This window comes from Girardinichthys multiradiatus, chromosome Y (genome assembly GCF_021462225.1).
Source record: "Girardinichthys multiradiatus isolate DD_20200921_A chromosome Y, DD_fGirMul_XY1, whole genome shotgun sequence".
Lineage (NCBI taxonomy): Eukaryota > Metazoa > Chordata > Actinopteri > Cyprinodontiformes > Goodeidae > Girardinichthys > Girardinichthys multiradiatus.
The window spans coordinates 33,385,356-33,402,323 of record NC_061818.1 but is presented as its reverse complement, the minus strand read 5'-3'; the positions used below and the strand labels follow the sequence as shown (position 1 = coordinate 33,402,323).

Genomic DNA, 16,968 nt, shown 5'->3' with positions numbered 1-16,968 from the left:
GTTTGTATGTTCTCCCCTTGCATGTGTGGGTTCTCACTGGGTACTCTGGCTTCCTCCCACAGTCCAAAGACATGCCTGTTAGGTTAATTGGTCTCTCTAAATTGCCTTTAGGTGTATGAATGAGTGTGTGCATGGTTGTCTGTGTGTTGCCCTGCGATGGACTGGCGACCTGTCCAGGGTGTATCTCCCCCATAGACTGCTGGAGATAGGCACCGACTCTCCCGTGACCCACTATGGAATAAGCGGTAGAAAATGACTGACTGACTTTTTTAAACAGACTCAAGAAATGTTAATAATAAATCCAGTCACAGATGACAGATTTTTTTTAGATCAAGAATAGAAAAAAACTATTTTCTACTCTGGAGTGGCCCACAGGGAGAGGCGGCGGGCTGGTGTGGGTTTGCTTGTTGCCCCCCAGCTCAGCGGTCTTGTGTCGGGGTTTACCCCAGTGGATGAGAGGGTCGTATCCCTGCGCCTTCGGATTGGGGATAGGTCTCTGACTGTCGTCTCGGCCTATGGGCCGAGCGGTAGTGCAGAGTACCCGGCCTTCTTGGTGTCCCTGTCGGGGGTGCTGGATAGTGCCCCTCCTGGGGACTCCATTAATCTGCTGGGGGACTTCAACGCCCATGTGGGAAACGACAGTGACACCTGGAGAGGCGTGATCGGGAGGAATGGCCTCCTCGATCTGAATCCGAGTGGTGTTTTGTTATTGGACTTCTGTGCTAGTCACGGATTGTCCATAATGAACACCATGTTCAAACATAAGGGTGTCCATCAGTGCACTTGGCACCAGGACACCCTAGGCAGGAGGTCGATGATCGACTTTGTTGTTGTATCATCAGACCTTCGGCCGCATGTTTTGGACACTCAGGTAAAGAGAGGGGCTGAGCTGTCCACTGATCACCACCTGGTGGTGAGTTGGATCCGCTGGAGGAGGAGAAAGCCAGACAGACTTGGCAGGCCCAAGCGCATAGTGAGGGTCTGCTGGGAACGCCTGGCAGATGTATTCAACTCCCACCCCCGGGAGAGCTTTGACCAGATCACGGGGGATGTTGGAGACATAGAGTCCGAGTGGACCATGTTCTCCGCATCTACTGTCGATGCTGCTGCCCGTAGCTGCGGCCGTAAGGTCTGCGGTGCCTGTCGCGGTGACAATTGCAGAACCCGGTGGTGGACACCGGCAGTAAGGGATGCTGTCAAGCTGAAGAAGGAGTCCTATTGGCTGTGGTTGGCTTGTGGGACTCCTGAGGTGGCTGGCGGGTACAGTGAGGCCAAGCGTGCCGCGGCCCGGGCTGTGGCAGAGGCAAAAACTCAGGCCTGGGTGGAGTTCGTTGAGGCCATGGAGATGGAAGACTGGTTGGCCTCAAAGCGATTCTGGCAAACTGTCCGGCGCCTCAGGAGGGGGAAGCAGTGCTTCGCCAACACTGTTTAAAGTGGGGGTGGGAGGCTGCTGACCTCGACTGAGGACATTATCGGGCGGTGGAAGGAGTACTTCGAGGATCTCCTCAATCCTGCCATCACGCATTCCGTGGTGGAAACAGAGGCTGGGGACTCGGGGTTGGACTCTTTCATCACCCAGGTTCAAGTCACTGAGGTGGTTAAAAAGCTCCGCAGTAGCAAGGCTTCGGGGGTGGATGAGATCTGCCCCGAGTACCTCAAATCTCTGGATGTTGTTGGGCTGTCATGGTTGATACGCCTCTTCAACATTGCATGGCGGTCGGGGACAGTGCCTCCGGACTGGCAACACTGGGGTGGTGGTCCCCCTTCATAAGAAGGGGAACCGGAGGGTGTGTTCCAACTACAGGGGGATCACACTCCTCAGCCTCCCTGGTAAGGCCTACGCCAGGATATTGGAGAGGAGAGTCCGGCCGATAGTCGAACCTTGGCTTCAGGAGGAGCAGTGTGGTTTTCATCCCGGCCGTGGAACACTGGACCAGCTCTATACCCTCTACAGGGTGCTCAAGGGTTCATGGGAGTTTGCCCAACCGGTCCACATGTGTTTTGTGGACCTGGAGAAGGCATTTGACTGTGTCCCTCGTGATGCCCTGTGGGGGGTGCTCCAGGAGTATGGAATTGGGGGCCCTTTACTAGGGGCCATCCGGTCCCTGTACGAGCGGAGCAGGAGTTTGGTCCGCATTGCCGGCACTAAGTCGGACCTGTTCCCAGTGCATGTTGGACTCCGGCAGGGCTGCCCTTTGTCACCGGTCCTGTTCATAACTTTTATGGACAGGATTTCTAGACGCAGCCAAGGGCCGGAGGAGGTCTGGTTTGGGGACCAGTGGATTTCGTCTCTTCTTTTGCAGATGATGACGTCCTGCTGGCCCCCTCGAGCCAAGACCTACAGCATGCGCTGTGGCGGTTCGCAGCCGAGTGTGAAGCTGCTGGGATGAAGATCAGCTCCTCCAAAGCTCTCAATTTACCGGTCGGTCTACGTTCCTACCTATGGCCATGAACTTTGGGTCATGACCGAAAGAACGAGATCACGGATACAAGCGGCTGAAATGAGCTTCCTCCGTAGGGTGGCCGGGCACTCCCTTAGAGATAGGGTGAGGAGCTCGGCCATCCGGGAGGGGCTCGGAGTAGAGCCGCTGCTCCTCCACATCGAGAGGAGCCAGTTGAGGTGGCTCGGGCATCTATACTGGATGCCTCCTGGACGCCTTCCTCGGGAGGTGTTCCAGGCACGTCCCACCGGGAGGAGGCCCAGGACACGCTGGAGGGACTATGTCTCTCGGCTGGCCTGGGAACGCCTTGGGCTCCACCCGGAGGAGCTGGAGGAGGTGTCTGGGGAGAGGGACGTCTGGGTGTCTCTGCTGAGTCTGCTGCCCCCGCGACCCGGTCCCGGATAAGCGGAAGACGACGAGTACGAGTAAGAATAGAAAAAAATGGTTCTCACCTAAAAAAAGGTGAACTGCACACTTCGGGAAGTTCTAGTATCTTCAGAGTTTTGTTCACGAATGAGGGAAAGGAGCAGGAGATGGGTAGATGAATTGGGTTCTTGTCTGCTGTAATGTGGGTTTTGCTCCTTCCCTCTATGTTCAAGAAAAAAAATAAATCCAAAAGAACCAAAGCTATCAATTTGAGATCCCATACACGGTAGGCTTAAATTAGTCAGCTGAGACAGGTCAGGCTACGGATTATGCCTCCAGGGCCCTTCCCATTGGAGGTTTTCTAGGTATGTCCCACTGAGAGGAGAGCCTGGAGCATACCCAAAACCAGCTGGAGGAACTATACAGGGCTGTGAAAAGGTGTTTTCCCCATACAGGTTTCTTCTGTTTACACGTTTTTCTTTTTATCTCACATTAACGTTTCAGACCATCAAGAATGCACACTTTAAATTATACTTTTATTTATCAAGAGAAAACGCCACCTGAATCAACCTGCCCGTATATGAAAAAAGTAATCACCCTCCCTAGTTAATCAACAATGAATAAATATTTTTGGAAAGTTGATTACTACCAGACCTGGGGAGCATCAAGTAATAACTTGAATGGAACCTTTCTGACAACACAAAGTAGATCTCAAAAAGCAAAACATTATGCCCCAATCTAAAGAAATTCCAATGCAGATGAGAATCGTTGACATGTATCAGCCTGGAGAGGGTTACGAAGCCAACCTAAGGGCTTAGGACTCCTGCAAACCACAATGGGAGCCACGGAGAAAACATGGAGGTGTGGGAAACCTTCCTAAGAGTGACTGGCCTACTACAATTACTGCAAGGCATCAACAACTCATCCAGGGGGTGACAAAACAACCAATAACATCTAAAGCATCACTACCCAAGGTTAAGATCAGTCTCTTTCCTGCTGTTCATGATTCAATAATAAAAAAAAGAGACTGAGCAAGAATGACATCGATGGGAAGAGTTCAAATGTGAAACCCGTGCTGCCAAAAAGAACACAAAAGCCTGTTACCCATGAATTTTAGAAAATATTCTGTGGACTGATGAGACAACAAAGGAGCTTACTGGAAGGTATGTTTCCTGTTACATCATGTGTAAAACTAACAATTTCAGAACGAAACATTATACCAACATTCAAACATGGTGGTGGTAGTGCAATGGTCTGGGGCTAGTTTGCTTCTTCAGGATCTGGATGACTTGCCATAACCAATGAAGCTATGAAATCCGCTTTCTACCAGAAAATCCTGAAGCAGAATGTTTGGCTATGAAATTTTTTATCTTAAGGGCCAAAGCACTTGGTTAATATAGCAGGACAATGATCTGAAACACACCAGCAAATCTACCTCAGAATAGTTGAAAAAAAAGGTAGGTTTTGTAGTGGTCTAGTCAAAGTCTAGGTTTAAATCCAATAGTGTTGTAGTGGGATGACTTTAAAATGGCTGTTCATGTTTGGAAATCCTCAAATGTGGGTCAATTAAAATAATTCTGCAATGAAGAGTGGGTCATAATTTCTCCACAATGATGTAAAAGAGTCATTGCCAGTTGTTGCCACCAAAGATGACAATAACTTCTTAGATTTAGGAGGTAATTAGTGTTTTCAATATAGACCAATTGGTTGGGATAACATTTTCCCTTAATAAATGAAATAATCATTGGAAAACCGCATTTTGTATACATTTAGGTTACCATTTCTGATATTAACAATTTGCTTGATAAGATAAAACATGACAAAAATATAAAAGCAGAAGAAATCTGTAAGGAGGGGAATAGTTTTTTTTATAGCACTGTATATCCTGTCTGGCCTAAAAACACCTGAGATCCTTCAGAAAGAGTTAGTGTTATTGGGGAGACGAATGTTTCCTTCCTGAACCTGTTACCTCAGGGACATGATCTTGGATAAAGAAAGAGAAGGGATGCTGGAAAACAAATGGCAGGCAAACAATGACAGGTATGGATTAAACTGAATATAAGCCAATGTGTTTAAATAATAGGATCAAAATTAACAATTAGCTGAAGCTCAAAATAAATTTATTTAAGGTTTTACATGTGTACAGAAGCCAAACTGCCAATCACATGTGTGCTTAAAATTAGGGGAACATGTCATCGGTGTTTAATAAAAGGTAAATAATTCAGTTTATTTATACACCCCCAATTCACAACACATGTCGTCTCAAGGCACTTTTCAAAGTCAATTCAATCGCACCATACAGATTCCAAGTTAAATACATTAATTCCTGTTGATCCTATTAAACAATGCAGTCAAATTCATTATTCAAGTTGATTAAAAGGTTTTCTAAGAAAATAGGAACAAACAATCTGAATAAATCGCCGGCAGACAGATAAAAAATTATTTTGCAGATCTGTCCCTTTAGTGACAATGAAATTAGTCATTATTATTTACTTCTTTGCAAACAAAATCAACATATATACACAAACATTTCAATATAGGCATTTCCTCACTCGTCATTATCCAACCTGCACCAGACTGTGGACTCCATCATTCACTATAAAACCTCACCAGATTTGACAAAAGCTGTGTAATCAAACTGAAGAATATGTTGAAATACAGTAAATAAGAGCAGCTACTCGTCTTTCAGCTTGTTGTTCACATATTTTGTTCTCTTTGCCAAGGCGATGGTTTCCAGATGCAGGTTGCGGTTGAGAATAACCGAGCCACAGGTGAGAGCTCCGGTGAGCGCGCCAGTAAAACCGCACAAAAACACGTCCTGGCATGCAAATGGCACATTTAAAAACCATTAGCTGAGGGAACACTAATCTTTATTTTCAGTTTGGTGTAAAGAGGTACAGGACACACCTGTCAGATAGAGGTTCTTCAATGGAGTCTGAGGTCTTATTGTAGCGTTGAGTTCAGGGCTGAATCGAGCGATGCCGTGGTCCACTCCGTAGATCTCACCTTTGGGTGCTCCGATGTAGTGTGTGTTAGTGATGGGGGTTCCAGCATCGACGTACTCTATCTGTACAACCACAACACACTTCTGAGTACCAAGGATAGCTAACCTGGCTATTTATACACATTTTAACTCTCTAGGATAGTAGCAAAAAAATTAAATCCAGATGAAAATACTTTAAAAAACAAAAGAAAAAGGTAGCTATTATAATAGTAAAAGTACAAAGAAATGCAGCACATTCAGGCAGGCGAAACCCCTTGAAAGCACTCAAAACTACCTAGAATTATCCAGACTAGTCACCAAGATAATACTTTTTTAAATTCTCTTGTAGATATATGTTTTGTTAATGTATGAATCAAGCATAGAAGTTTAACCATCTTGGCGTCTTATTTACAAGCGATAACAGGATGGATCGGGGCCTTTTCTGTAGTCTGTCGTGATCAGTGATGGGAATAATAGCATTAAAATAAACGGCATTACTTTTTTCAGTATCGAGTAATCAAACAAATTACTTTTTCCATTGTTACAACACTGTTACTAACGGTTATTAAATGGGGTGTGTTATAAACTATCTCACTGAAGCTCTTATCATCTGTCGTGGCTCTCAGCCACAGAAGCTAAGCTTTTTTCTTTGGTGAAGGGAAGAGCAAGGAGCGAGACAATCGCATAAGTGATAATGATTGGCTAAGGTAGAGTAAGCCTTCATGGTTAGCCGATCAGAGGCAGAGTTCATTTACACACAAACCACAAACGCACAGAGCAGCCCTGCTCAGGCAATCTAGCAGATGTAAGCTGAAACAATGGCGGGTCTGGAGGGAAAGATTGTGTTTTCAAAATGGAAGTACAGACACTACTTTATTCTCCGTGAGGTAAAATGGCAAGAACGTACATGTGAAGTAAATATTAAATGTTTGGTACAAGTAGGCTACTTGTCTATGTAATTCCACTTTATGCAACTGGCTTGTGAAACCTTAGAAAAAAATCTAAGTTCGTAGACACATTTAAAACTTAAAAAAAGTAACAATAGTTACGTTCCCTGTTAACTAGTTACTTTTCTAGTGGAGTAACTAGTAAAGTAACTAGTAACTATAACCAATTACTTTTTCAAAGTAACATGCCCCACACTGTGATTGTGATGAATAGGAAGGTTAGCCAAAAAATGAAGCACTTGTTTTACTGGTCCATCTATGTTCTGACCTTCATGTACGGTCATGATGTGAATGTGGATTGAAAGAGCAATATCCCTGATAGAAGTGGCCGAATGTGCCTCCTCTGTAGGGTGGCACGGCTCAGCCTTTGAGACAGGATGGGAATTTCTGTCATCCATGGGGATCTTGGAGTAAAGTCAGTTGATCTAGTTTGCCACCTTGATGGCTCCCTTTACAGGTTTTCCAGGCAAGTCCACCTGGGAGGAAAACTTGGAACAGACCCAGAACTCGCTGACAGGACGCAAAACGGCTCCATAAAACTTCCCTGGATCGCAAAACAAGGGTCACGTTTGGGACATATCTGTAAGGCTTAAATTATTTATAATCTGTCTTAGTCACAAGTTTCCTGGAGGGTTTATGATTCAGTTCCACAGAGTAAACGCTGCAAGGAAATCACAAGTTAAGGCTGGTTGTGTTCACAACTGAAACCGTGTGCTTTAGTTGTGCTTAGAAAGAAATAGTTGGTACCTTTCTGTGGACTTTATAGTGAATTCAAATAAATTATAAAACATACACTCTGTGACAGTCATTGTTTACGCCTTTATTGCTAAAAATCAAAGATTTTTTATGATTGTGTCGAAGGCTTTTCTCCCACATGCTCTGCGGCTGAAAAATAAGGCGGTCATGGCGGACGGATTACCTGCTCAATATGAACTCACATATTAAGAACCACATAGTTGAAACAAGTATGAGAAATGGCAAGGGTAAATGGAAGTTCAAGCAAAATAACCTCCTCAGAATAAAAAAAGGTAACAAACTTTCCAGGTTCTAAAGTCAAAATGTGCCCTAAATTGTCAGATAATTAAATACATAGATAAAAAAATAGTAGGTGGGCAGATGGATGGATGGATGGCAGACTAAGAGACTGCAGTAAAGAAGGAAATTTACCTTTTTGTAAGTATTGATTTAAAGCTATATTTATCACCTGATGGTGGTCAGAGGGCCCGGTGGGGCCAACTGTATGGCAGCTGCACTTCTGTCAGTCTGCCTCATGGCAGCTTTGGCTACAATGCAACCTATTGCTGTCAGTGTGTGAATGTGTGAATGACTAATTGTAGTGTAAAGGACTTTGGGGTCATCTGACTTGATAATGAGCTATACAAGTGCAGGCCATTTATCATGGTGCATGTGAACTCACCAGACAGAGAAAACAAGCCTTTACCTTGTCTCTGGTGATCTTTGGAAAAACATCCATCACCACATCCAAGGCCGACTTGATGAATGCTTGCTTCAGCTCTTTGTAGTCGGCCCCTCTGTTCGTCACTTTGCCGTCCTTCCACTCCTCAAACCACGAGTATTTGGCAAAACTGACCAGGCTCAAAGTAGACTTTCCTAGATAAAAAAAGACAATGATCAAGAAAGCATTCCAGATGAGGGTTTATTCCCATCATCGAGTCTCATCTAGTACCTGGCGATCTCTCCTCCCATGATGGATCTTTGGCTGATGGGGAGGCAACAAACAGCAAGGGGATTTTTTTAGAAGCCTTTTCTCTCTCCTCATTCATATATTTCTCCATCCTTTAATGAACAGAGATAAATCTGGTGAATTTACACTAAACATTCAGCCTGAGCAGCTTGAATCTGTAACATCTGCATTAATAACAACCTTGGAAACATTTGACTTGAGGTTTTGTACAAGCAAAGACTACATGGTATCTGCCACTGACACTAGAACAACCAGGAAGTACATTATATATATATATATATATATATATATATAATGTACTTATATATATATATATATATATATATATATATACATTGAACCGCAGAGGGGGAGTCATTCTGACCCCATAGAAACAATATAAAACGCTGCATGCTCAGCTGGCAGTGAGCTTGATAGCACAACAAACATGGTTTAATAGATATTTATTTAAAAAAAAATACAATATAGGTCTTCCTGTATTAACAGGGTTAGTTATACTCACTTGCTGACAGAGCAACAAACAAGGTTATAAAATAGCTCTATGGCCTTTGCATATTGCAGCAGGCTGTAAACTACAGGCTACAGTCATACTGATGCAGAATCTGGAATAACGAGCAACAATGAAAGACTAAATGTGGAAGCTTTGGCCTCATTTCAGGACATGATGGCACAGGATTTTGGACTAGGGAGAATTACGTTGGTTTGCATGAAGGAATCCAAAGTCAACAACTTCAGTCATCAATATTATTTAAAAACAAGGCTGAAAATGACCCTAAAAACACGATGGAACAATTTTCCAGCGGGGAACAGATGACAACAGGCCTGTTTGCTGGCATCAGTACTGCATCAAATGCAATGACTCTCTACTGCAACCCGATAAATTGCATCTATGAGCTCTACAGACAATCTCACACAGAGTATGTTATCACATAAGGTCCTACAAAGGCAACAAGCAAATAAAGGAGTAAGAACTTTGGAGCAAAATGGCAAGCACACATAACGTAAACCTATAAATGCATTATATGGACAGCTGTGTGCTGCATGCTGTGCCTGCTCTTCATACTTCCAACTCTGTATTGGGCAGGGGAAATGAGGTACTGAATATTTTGTGAGAGTGTGTTTCAGCATTTATAAAAACATTTTGTCAACAATTACAAAGCTGTCTAAAAGTCACAATTTGTTAGTCTCATTTGTTCATAGTTTATATTTTTTTGGCTTCACCTAATTCAATAAAACATGAGAGTTTCCTATAGCTACTGTACATTTAAAAATATTGAGCGTAAAAAAGCTATTTTATAGTTAAATTAACACACAAAAAAATATTTTGTGTTTTTTGCTGATCAACTATCATTTCATTTACAATGTATAAAACTGTTAATTTTTAGCATAATTAGCTGTTTGAATGTAATTTTCTGTGATTGTTAAGGCACTTCTGACATGGACGCAAAATGTCTCTCTCTGGTGGCCATAGGGGATATGGGACTCCTCGTTGCTCTTGTGATTAACAAAAAGTAAAGATATGCTAGATTCAAGAAAAAAATCTTATAGGAATTAAAAGAGAAAACATACAGTTAATCAAAATTGTTCTCAGCAAAGATCCAGTAGTTGTTTGCTTTCAGGCCCAGCTCCTCCTTGGTTCCATTCAGACCCACAAAGATGCTCAAGCCTCCTTCACTGTGCTTCACCATACTTAGCTGCTTCAGGATATCTACAAGGCAGCAGAATAACAGCAAGCTGCCGAAAAAATGTCTGGCATCAGCAGCACAGAAATGCATTCAGGCCAGTGAGAATGCTGTCTGACCTGGCATGGCCTGGAGCTCCTTGGGCAGCAGCTTCTCATAGGTATTGAAGATACCAGCATCAGAAATGACCATAGGGGCACGGACATGCACCTCCTCTTGACCTTTTAACACACTCACACCTGAAAAAAGAAGAAGCAAAAGCTATGGATTCATCTTATCAACAGACTAGCTTAATGAACTCATCAAGTCAAGCTCACCATAAGCTTCCTTTGCATCGTTGAACAAGATACGGTTGACTGGGGCTCGAACCAGAACGGCGCCCCCTGCCTTCTCAATGATGGGAATCATATGGTAAGCAATCTCACTGCTGCCTCCTTTAGGATACCAGGCTCCGCTTAGGTAGTGGGTTATCAGCAAACTGTGCAAGGCAAAGCTGGCATCTTTTGGTTTGTTCCCTGAAGATCACATATGAAACCACAAACACTGAGCAGCCTGCTCACAAAATGAATTCATGAAATAGCAGAGAACTGCTATAAGTCAAGACTCAAATCCAATTCTAAATCTGATTGGAGGGAAAAAGCAACATCAATAAAACTCCAAAATCGCAGATTTTACATTAATGTGGGTATCATATAATAGTAAATAATTTTTTTAAGAGCAAATTTCTCCAACCAGAGCCTTGATAAAATGTGGAAAAACCAATGTCAACCACTGTCATGTGTTCTGGATATGTCATCAGTCATTTTCTACCGCTTATTCCATAGTGGGTCGCGGGGGAGCTGGTGTCTATCTCCAGCAGTCTATGGGCGAGAGGCGGGGTACACCCTGGACAGGTCGCCAGTCCATCGCAGGGCAACACACAAACAACCACGCACACACTCATTTATACACCTAAGGGCAATTTAGAGTGACCAATTAACCTAACTGGCATGTTTTTGGACTGTGGGAGGAAGCCGGAGTACCCGGTGAGAACCCACGCATGCACGGGGAGAACATGCAAACTCCATGCAGAAAGACCCCCGGCCAGGCATCGAACCCAGGACCTTCTTGCTGCAAGGCAACAGTGCTACCAACTTTTTGAGTCTTACCACAGACTTTCAATTGAATTTGGATCTGGAGTTAGTAGGGTTGAAGCCATGCCATACTGTTTCCATTTTGTCCAACGTGTTATTATTGTTTTAAAACCTAATCTTCCTTTAAGCCTTTTCACAACATTCCTTCTACCGGTCTGTATGTACTATACAGAGACATTTAGGAGACCAAGTCAACAGCATCTCATGTGATGTTCATTGTTTGACCAAAAAAGAAAATTAAACTATCACCAGGCGTACCGTAGGTGCCAAAGATGTAGGTAAAGACAGCTCTGTGGTCCTTGTTTTCTGTCAGCTCGTTGACCACATCTGTCAGGCTGCGCGGCGCCATTTTGAAGAAGAAAGACAGATGTTTGACGAGACCAGTGTGGATCAGGAACTTGGCCAAGGGTAAGGGGCAGAGCTTCAGCAGAGCCAGGAACCAGACACCCCGCGCAGTTTTTTGCAGACAAAACACAGCACACACAGATGGTAACAGTAGACCAGCAAGGACACTTGAGTTAAAACAACTGTTCCATTTACATGATAATCCAACATTTCTTGGCTCCCTAATCACCGCTGCTTTGGTTTCAGATGTACATCTGAGGTGTTTCAAGGAGGTTTCAACAGCTGTTTATCCTAACATGTGAATACAACTAAATACAAACATTACTCATCATCATTACGAGGTTCAGGAAGCAAGGCCGCAGGATTTGTGATCTTTGTCTCTCTGTTTTGTTTTCATTTCAGCCAAGCAGTGTTCAAGAAGACAGAACTAAAAAAGGATTAAATGCCAGTACTCACAAACCTATTAGCTTACTAGCTAATCCATTTTTATTTGGAAAAATTTCACAAAAGTTCACTGTGTTCTTGAGATGTCAGCTATAAACCTTAAGCATTATTTCAGTGTTCTAAATACAATAGTATAGCAGGCATTTGTGGCCCCCTTTATCAGATATACATGAGTCTCAAATGTCACCTGCCATCCAGGGAACACAGCAAACATGTTGAAGATGATCCTTAAAAAACATAACACTATGCATCACCCCACAGTAAAACATGATGGAGGCAGCATCATGCTGTGGGAATGTTTTTATTGGATGGATGGAACTAAATACAGGGAAATTCTAAGAAGAAAATCTCAAAGATGCAGCAAAATACTTGTGACCATGCAGAGATTCACCTAGCAGCAGATTACGAACCCCATTAATTCACATAGACCGACACAAAGTAGTGAAGAATAGTGAAGGTGAAGTAAAAAGATTCATCGTTTTCAAAAGTTTTATAAATAGAAATTGTGTGTTGTCTGCATGCATTCAGACCTCTTGACGCAAAATCACATTTTGCTGCAATTGCAGCTGCAAGTGTTCCAATGTGTTTCCCTACCAGCTTTGCACAACCAGATACTGAAATATATATTTTTTTAAATAGCCCGAGCTCACTCAGGCTGGACGGACAGCACCAATATTCAAGTCCAGCCACATATACTCTATTGGATTTAGGGTCTATTCTTTGACTTGGCCATTGTAATACATGAATATGCTTTGATCCAAACCATTGTACCTCTTGAGTCCTGCTAATGACCTAAATGATTCATGTGTGTTAAAGCAGAGAATATGCAGAGATATTTCTAAAAGTTGCAGGAGACCATTGAAGTTTATCGTTGTAACAAGAAAAAATTTGAAAAATAGAGTTCAGACACTGAATGGTTGTATAATGTCCGTCTAATCCAAGAAATACATGATGTCACAGGATCGACCAGGAATGGGTGAATGATAAAGTGAACTATATGGAGGTGGGTTCATGAGTGTTTATGTTGTTGTTATGTGTATGTAGAACATTGATCTTACAAGGACTTTGAACAGATGGCAGTCAAAATCCAAATAATGCAGTGTGTTTATGTCGAGGCCTACTAGGAGAAAAAGCATTGCATGTAAGGCTAGAGACTGAATCATAAGTAAGACTATTTTGGAAATGGTTAATGCTATTATCAGTTTAATATAACTTGTCACGGGACCCTACCTTCACCAGCTTCATGTACTCGTCGATGACCTTCTCTTCTCCAGGGAAGCGCTTCTTCAGCTATTCACAGAAGCGAGTGCTGCCGCTGTAGATGGGGTAGGAGCGCCGGTTTTCAGGAGTTCCCAACACAACGTGGTCAAATGGGTTCTCCAGCTTCTCCCACTGCAGTTGTCCATTGGTCATCTGGTCCAGCATGCATCGAAAAGGCTTGTGTTCCAAAAGTTCACCGATGTAGTGGATACCTGCAATATGTAACGGTGTTATCACAGAAATTGCTTCAACAAAATAATTTTCATCAATTATAACTTTCACTGGAACAAATTTATGGTGCTTTTTAAATGTATTTTCTTGCATATTTGAAAGACATGCGACAATCATCTTACCAACATCAAACTCAAAGCCCTTCTCTGTGAATGTGTGGCAGCATCCCCCAGCCCGATCATGCTGCTCTAGAACCAGAACCTTCTTTCCAACTTTGGCTAGCAACACAGCCAGGCCGAGTCCACCAACACCACTGCCAATGACAACTGCATCAAGGTTGTCTGGTACTTTACTGGCCAAGAAACCTATCGGGGAAAAAGGGTAAGATTAGGCAATATAACTGTGGTTAAAAAATATATCGAAAGCAAACAAACATGTTTGTTTAATTAGATTTAATTTAAAAACACTTCATATGTCATTCTGATAAAAATTTTAGAAATGAAAATGGAATTGGTCAAAATGAGAATGGGCAGCTAAGACCTCAAAGAAAACTGGAAATCAGAAAAAGCCTGATCAGTGCATCTCCAGCGAAAATGTTCAGTTATTGAAGTTACAGTCTTTGATTCTGTGAAACCTTTTGTTAACATTAACTCCCATCTCAAAGCTTTGATGTTTTACTTAAAATAAATGTGTTTAAATGAGCCCAAAAAACGGGACAAATTACAGGTCCTTCTCAAAATATTAGCATATTGTGATAAAGTTCATTATTTTCCATAATGTCATGATGAAAATTTAACATTCATATATTTTAGATTCATTGCACACTAACTGAAATATTTCAGGTCTTTTATTGTCTTAATACGGATGATTTTGGCATACAGCTCATGAAAACCCAAAATTCCTATCTCACAAAATTAGCATATTATTAAAAGGGTCTCTAAACGAGCTATGAACCTAATCATCTGAATCAACGAGTTAACTCTAAACACCTGCAAAAGATTCCTGAGGCCTTTAAAACTCCCAGCCTGGTTCATCACTCAAAACCCCAATCATGGGTAAGACTGCCGACCTGACTGCTGTCCAGAAGGCCACTATTGACACCCTCAAGCAAGAGGGTAAGACACAGAAAGACATTTCTGAACGAATAGGCTGTTCCCAGAGTGCTGTATCAAGGCACCTCAGTGGGAAGTCTGTGGGAAGGAAAAAGTGTGGCAGAAAACGCTGCACAACGAGAAGAGGTGACCGGACCCTGAGGAAGATTGTGGAGAAGGGCCGATTCCAGACCTTGGGGGACCTGCGGAAGCAGTGGACTGAGTCTGGAGTAGAAACATCCAGAGCCACCGTGCACAGGCGTGTGCAGGAAATGGGCTACAGGTGCCGCATTCCCCAGACCTGGGCTACAGAGAAGCAGCACTGGACTGTTGCTCAGTGGTCCAAAGTACTTTTTTCGGATGAAAGCAAATTCTTCATGTCATTCGGAAATCAAGGTGCCAGAGTCTGGAGGAAGACTGGGGAGAAGGAAATACCAACATGCCAGAAGTCCAGTGTCAAGTACCCACAGTCAGTGATGGTCTGGGTGCCGTGTCAGCTGCTGGTGTTGGTCCACTGTGTTTTATCAAGGGCAGGGTCAATGCAGCTAGCTATCAGGAGATTTTGGAGCACTTCATGCTTCCATCTGCTGAAAAACTTTATGGAGATGAAGATTTCATTTTTCAGCATGACCTGGCACCTGCTCACAGTGCCAAAACCACTGGTAAATGGTTTACTGACCATGGTATCACTGTGCTCAATTGGCCTGCCAACTCTCCTGACCTGAACCCCATAGAGAATCTGTGGGATATTGTGAAGAGAACGTTGAGAGACTCAAGACCCAACACTCTGGATGAGCTAAAGGCCGCTATCGAAGCATCCTGGGCCTCCATAAGACCTCAGCAGTGCCACAGGCTGATTGCCTCCATGCCACGCCGCATTGAAGCAGTCATTTCTGCAAAAGGATTCCCGACCAAGTATTGAGTGCATAACTGGACATGATTATTTGAAGGTTGACGTTTTTTGTATTAAAAACACTTTTCTTTTATTGGTCGGATGAAATATGCTAATTTTGTGAGATAGGAATTTTGAGTTTTCATGAGTTGTATGCCAAAATCATCCGTATTAAGACAATAAAAGACCTGAAATATTTCAGTTAGTGTGCAATGAATCTAAAATATATAAATGTTAAATTTTCATCATGACATTATGGAAAATAATGAACTTTATCACAATATGCTAATATTTTGAGAAGGACCTGTATATTTAAATGATCTAGAAGTCAAAATAACATTACACGATCTGAACACTACCAGTTTAAATTTTAACGCTGCACATATTGCTTTGCAACCATGAACTTTACATCAATGTCATAAACTAAGCTATGAGATTTAAAGTGTTTTGACGAAACAAACCAAACTATATTCGTGACTTTACAGCTTGCATGAGTTTCTACTGTTTTGACTGCAAACTTATCTACATAAACTCACCTTGCTTAAGGACTTTATTTTTCTCTTTCTTGTCGTAAACCTTCTTTTTCAGCGGCTCTCGACAGTCCTTCTCGAAGGGGTTCGGACCTGAGCTGCCGAAGACATATTTAAGTATAAAAATGACCCAAACTATGCAAGCAAAGGATATAATTGTCAACATCACGCCAGTCTTTCTTTGCAATGGCCTGTCAACTGTCAACTCTGAGTTCACTTCCCTGTTAGTTATATAAGACCGCCCACATTACTGACAGGAGACGACAGTAGCCAATCACAGAATTGGATTTCTTATACGTAAGACAATGCCGTCCAATGAGCGACGGGCACGATATGGGAGTTGTGTGTATGTTATACTGCTTGGGTGCAGCTACAATTGACTTTTATAACATTAAAATCTAGACACAGATCATACATTTAAACAAATTATTAAGTTCTGCACAACATTCTAATGTGATTTAATTAAATTTTGCCATTAAAAATAAAAATAAATAAATAAAGTTTATTGATAGTGGTTGCTTTGATTTTTTTTTCCGGTGTCAAACCATGCAGCTAAGCCTTTGCTAAATGTATGTAAAAATGTCAAATAAAAAGCTAGATGGTTAAGAATAAGAAAACAAATGGAATAACTACTTTTGGTAGCAATGAAAAATATACATCCCATATATATATATAGGTATGGGTTTCTTTTATTAGTACAGTGAATTCAAGAGGGGTGGTCCTGAAAAGTTGATATGAATGAGTGGAGCTCTCTGTGGAATGTAGGTCAGGTCAGTTTGCTGGCCAATCAAGCAGTGGTATGTTGGTCATAAAGCAGGTGTGTAAACTTTCCCCTCTCTCTGCTCCCATTTCGTGGACCTCAAAAAACTTGGATTCTGTGTCTCTCCACCCTTCCTACAGACTCTGGGACCTCGTTTGTGCACCTTTTTCCATACTTAATATAAAACGATTTGAATAAATTACCCCTTATGTAATGAA

At 42.4% G+C, this 16,968-nt stretch overlaps 1 pseudogene; it reads right to left on the bottom strand.

Moving 5' to 3' along the window:
• Window positions 1-5,341: 5,341 nt before the first annotated feature.
• Window positions 5,342-16,213, bottom strand: LOC124864040 (annotated as a pseudogene).
• Window positions 16,214-16,968: the final 755 nt, after the last annotated feature.